At 30.0% G+C, this 5,805-nt stretch overlaps 1 long non-coding RNA gene across 1 annotated transcript; it reads right to left on the bottom strand.

Annotated features, from left to right (window-relative positions):
* Nucleotides 1–562: 562 nt before the first annotated feature.
* LOC133792604 (uncharacterized) lies at nt 563–3,761 on the bottom strand. The gene is made up of 3 exons (XR_009874253.1): nt 3,519–3,761; nt 1,374–1,442; nt 563–1,002 (listed from the first exon to the last, which is right to left on the bottom strand). It is a non-coding gene; the product is annotated as an uncharacterized LOC133792604 (long non-coding RNA).
* Between the last annotated feature and the right edge of the window lie 2,044 nt (nt 3,762–5,805).

Consider the following 5,805-nt stretch of genomic DNA (forward strand, 5'->3'; position numbering starts at 1 on the left):
TTCAAGTGGTGGGACTGGTTGAAGTGGGGAGACAAGCAATGGAGCTTCCAAAGGTGATATCCCTAAATCAAAAGAAGTTTGAGAGTGTTTGTTTGAGAGTGTTTGTTTGAGAGTGTTTTGGTATTGTGGGGAAGTTTGGCTTTGCTCTCTTTATATGTATACTCTCTCCTTCAGCTGACAAAAACATTGTAGTGTACGGTGACTTTTCAACAATACCATGTTTTATTATCCTTTTTCCAAGCTCCTTGGGTACTTCAAAAACCTATAGGAATCAAAAAACTCAATATACATTTTTCATATTTGCTAGTATATCATTCAATATAATAATCTTATATTTACACCATAAAAATATCATGTATATATAAATAGCTTAAGGCATTAAAATATTTTAATAATCATCATATTTCATATATTATATAATGTTATAAAAAGTGTAGTACAACTAATAACACGAAGTTAAACAACAAAAGATCTGAAGTTATTTTGAAGTTAAACAACAATAGCTATTGACATAAAGTTAAACAACAGACTTGTACAATAGCTATCGACACATACTCACAAAGTTAAACAACAAGGGACCTAAAGTCAAACAACAATAGCTATTGACATGAAGTTTTCAATTGCTTCAAAGTAGAGATAACAAAGATGAAAGTTATATATCGTAAACATTAAAATATTCAGTTATTATTCTTCCTCTTCCTCTTCCTCTTCAAGGGAACCGACTTTTATTCTTCTACTTTCTTTTTTTCTTGTGTACACTCCTTGCTTCTTTTCATTTTTTTTACTGCAAAATTAACAAAAAGAAAAAAAAAACTTATTTTTGCACAAATATAATAGAGAGATGTGTATTAATATTGCAAAGGAAAAAAAAATATCATTGAAATATTTCAAAGACCAAATAATTATATAATATATACTGATATATACCATAATTTCAACTTTTGCTTCAATAGTTTTTTGCTCTTGTTCATGTTCTTGTTCGGCAAATGTAGCTGCTTGTTCCTAAAAAAAATTACTAAGTTTAAATAATTTTGAAGAAAAATGATGCAAGTATATAAATATGTATACCATAGGTTATAATGGATATACTAGAGCAAACACAGATATATCAAAACGAATATAAATATAAATTTATACATAACCAAAAACAAATGAGCAAATGATACTAAAAGAAAATAAAATATATGACATGGAAAAAGTTTATAAACCATGTATATCTACTGTTATTAACATTTCAATCATTATTGTTTTTCAAATATAAATGTATATATATCATTGGCTAAAACCAATACACCAGGGGTAAACTAAATTACTATTGAATATAATATAGATAATACTTGAGACAAAAAACAATATAATTATAAAATATATACCTGAATATAAATTTCTACTTCAACATTTGTTTCTTCTTCTTCTTGTGTATCAACAATTGTTGTTTGTTCCTATAAATAATTGGGAATGTTCTATATTTTAAAGAAAAATTGATTTTAGTATATAAAGATATATATCATAGGCTATAATGGATATGCCAGAACAAAAATAGATATACCAGAGGAAAAGAGATATACCAAAGAAAAATGTATATAACCAAAAGCAAATGAGCAAACCCTTATACACCGAAAGAGAATAACATTAAGGTAAGTATAAAAATTTATATACTATAGGCTATAATTGATATACCAGAGCAAAATACAAATTAAACTAAATGAAAATATATATGCCCCATTAAAATATATATGCTCCCAAGAAGAAAATTTTCAACTAAATGTAACAAGCAAGCTTCAACAATAAATCCTCATCACATCCATCATATTGTAAAAAAGCATCTTCCAAATCTTTTTTTTGTGACCGATCTATTTTCAGGAAATAATTTTGTCATAATAGAACCCCGCTTGAATGTCATGCTTTCTATAGAAGGATTGATGTATGTTTTCAATCCCATAATAATACTAAACTCCTTTAAACCAAAATTGTATACATGGTCATTCACCATGTATTTTAATTCATCTTCTCCACTCTCTAAAGTCCTAAGCACCATATGGTGTACTAGTGCATTCATGGGTGTAATCTTTAAGTCTAATAAATGTCCTAGAGAGCCTTTCTAAAAATATTCACCAGCCTAGCACCTAATTTTGTTTTTATCGAATCTATAACTCCTAACTTTCCTAGAAATTGAAGCATCTTTTTATTCCATTGATCTATAGGTATAATATATTCTATTTCCTTTTACTCCTGTATAAAAAAATATATGTCATACCATAAGTTAATACAGAAAACAAAGCCAGTAAAATACAAACAGTGGCATGTAAATCAAACCAAAGATAAAAGCAAAAAGAGTATAAAATAGGTATACTTGAGAGCAGCTGCTCTCTGGTAAGAGACTATTTCATGCTGAAAGAAAATGATGAGAAGCATCATTAACACATATAAAAAAGTGAAAGCAAAACCCCCACCACCCCCTCATTACATCTTTTTAAGGCTCAACAACAACCAATCGTGACGAAATAGATTCAAGTTTCAGCAACAAGTAGGTGAAACTAAAAAAAACAAACAACCAACAAAACTAAAAAAAAATTGTGTAGAAAGATTGTTCAGTTGACAAAGCAAATAAACAAAATCTAAAGTGACAAAGAAGGAAAGTTAAGAATAATAGCATGAACTAATCAAGCTTTCCTAGAACCAAGCAATCAAATCAAACAGATAAAGAAAATGCCAAATAGACGTGTTCCCTTTCGCCATCTAGCTTCTGAAATGTACAACAACTCAACTAAGAAAAACGTAAATCTAGTTTAAAATAAGCACACAAACAATAATCCCATCACAGATCCTCGTTTTGCATGTACCCATCAAATTGTATTTCTTAAGCATCACAATTAATTGGGTATTAATTAATCAAAACAAAAACTACACAACCAGTGATTTTTTTTAATAATTTTTTAGCCATTTAACACCATTTACACAAAAACTAATCACTGAAAAATGTGCTAAGGAACCAAAGTCTGACCTATAAACAAAGATATCAATGATTAACCAAAAATTATCTAAATGAATCACCAAGTTGTGGAAATTAAAATCACTTAGAAACCCCTCTCAAATGGCCTGTTATTAGTTATACATATATATAATTTAATATACACAATATACAATGTACTACAATTATCGCAAATATACGTGATTGCTTACACAAAAGAGTATGATAGAAGAAAAGAAAGCATGGAAATCATCGAATTAAATCAAAATTCATCTAAACTGAGTAAACAAACTCCTTATCCATTTCTTTCCTCAATATCGGAAATTTCTAGATCCAATACGACACTTATTTAAACTGAAGAATCATTATAGTCAAATTTTTAAATCAATCAATGAGAGAGAGCAAAGCGAAAACAAATAAAAAAAACGAGTAGTCCAAGATCTCGCAACCAACAGGTGTGAATTAAATAGATCAACTAATAACTCCTAAAAATGCAGGAACCTAGATAAAAATCTGAAGAAAACGAAAAAGAGTCAGAGAGACGGACAGAGAGAACTTAAAGAGGGCTTAGATTCGACAATGGTGGAGTTCACGATGACTGGGTGAGTGGTTTAGCTTAAGTCTTCGATAATGACATTGTGAGTAGCTTATCTTCAGTCTTCGACAATGGCTAGGTGAGTGGCTTAGCTTTGTTTTCCGCGATGATGGTGGTCGTAGCAGAGACTCAACCGTCAGCAATGACTATGGGAGACAACTCTGAGTTATCACATTTTCAGGAGAGGAGAAGAAAAGTGAAAATTAGGGTTTTCATAAGGTTAAAGAGGGTAAGAGCATATATGAAATTTTACTATATTAATTTTTTTTATTGGGTCATTTGTTGAATTTTTTTGAAATAGAGATATTTATCTAAATAATAATTATTTTGGGGAAGTAATTTGCTCATTGCCACGTGGTATATTATGCCAAAGAAAGCGACCCAATACAAAAAAATTAGGGAAAACTTCATATTTACCCGTTTTTAGAGTTCATTAACTAAGTATACCCAGCAACAATATCTAATTAATTTATACCCGGTTTTATAGTGATATTTCCTATACTACCCTTACTCAAATACACCTAATTAGCTCTTCTCAACATAAGTTTTCTCCCTCTTATCGATTTTCCACCACCATCTCCACTGCACGACCACCTCTATCTTTGCCCCTATCACTGATCCTTCACTATTGCACTTCTATTCCTCCGCCACTGCCACCATTATTATTTGTTTGGTGAGTTCTTCATTCTTTTGAGACTGAATTTCTCTCTTCCTCCCTCCTCAATTTTAATTTTTTTTTTTAATTTTTTGAAGTGTATGTGTTTGTTGCGATCATACATATAAATGAAACATTCATGTGTGTATAAAAATTTAGTGTAGTTATATGAAATTGAATATTCCATACTGAAATTCCGTTTTTATGATTACCAACTTAATTATTTAAATTAAATAATTAATTATTGAACTGTTACAGAAATGTTTAAACAGATACAAAGACTGTTTGAACAGAAACCAGATATGTTTAAACAGTTTGTGACCAGAAGATAAAAACGAACATAAAGTAAAGAACACACGAATTTTTACGTGGTATCAGCAATCTTCACAGATTGCTACTAGTCCACGAGGCCACGCCCAGAGAATGAAATTTATTAGAAGAATATCTAAATGATTACAAAACCAAATTGACTTATACAAATAAAGACTCCCTCTTGAATTTGTCGCAACTGTTGTAATCTAAACTCCTAATCAAATTTCTGAAGTGCTAAGATCTTGAACTCCCTTCAAATCATAACACTTGCACTTTTCCTCCCGAAAAGTGACTCACGAACAAGACTTCTCCCGAAGCTTGATGACCAAAGTCCAAGTGTGTTCAACCTGCACAATTAACACAAAGAAAACAATACAGAAGTACACTGTAATAAATCACTAAGAACTTGCTGGACTCAAGTTCTTCTCATAACAAAAAGTCTCTCTAAAATTTGAGAAATATTTAGAAAATAATACACCAAGAGAGATAATCAAAACCAATGACTTAAGGATGATTATATACTGTTTAGAATCCCTTTAGGTCGTGGAAAACAAATCAGAATTCAAACAGCCCATAAAAGGAAAATATTCCAAAACAGGAAAGTCAGAATCTATTCTAACAGACTAGCAATCCGTTCAAACAGATTCATTGAACCTGGACAGTTTTTCAACTTTCCTTAAATAAATAAGGAAACAATATATCCTTTATGATTGCAAGCTGTACACGATTTCTGGACAACCAAATCAGATAAACAAAATAAATACTAATAATTTCCATTTCAAGAAAAAGATATTCTTTTATAGGAAAATATATATATTTATTTTATTAACACATAAATAAAAATCTGAATATAGAAAGGCATATTTCACCAAAACAAGAAACTACCCATTTTCGAAATTTCACCACAAAATATTACAAAAGAGGAAACTACTAATTTCGAAAATACCCTTTTAATTAATTTTGTCTTTATTATCAAAAATGCCAATAAAGGATTTTACAATCTCCCCCTTTGGCAATTTGATAGACAAAATTAATTCAGAAAACCTGCAATACAAATGTTAGTGATAAGTAAAGAGAAAGAACTCCCCCTGCAAACATGCATGAACTTATAACAAACATGTAAATAAACAAACAAACAAACAGGTTTTGGAAATCTAAAAAGGTTTTGGAAATCTACTCTCCCCCTTTGTGTCTTTCAAAGAAGCCAAAGAACCATAAAACAAAAGAACAAAAAAGAGTATCAATGTTTAAATGACAAAAACTAAAATAAAA

Source organism: Humulus lupulus, chromosome 1 (genome assembly GCF_963169125.1).
Source record: "Humulus lupulus chromosome 1, drHumLupu1.1, whole genome shotgun sequence".
Classification (NCBI taxonomy): domain Eukaryota; kingdom Viridiplantae; phylum Streptophyta; class Magnoliopsida; order Rosales; family Cannabaceae; genus Humulus; species Humulus lupulus.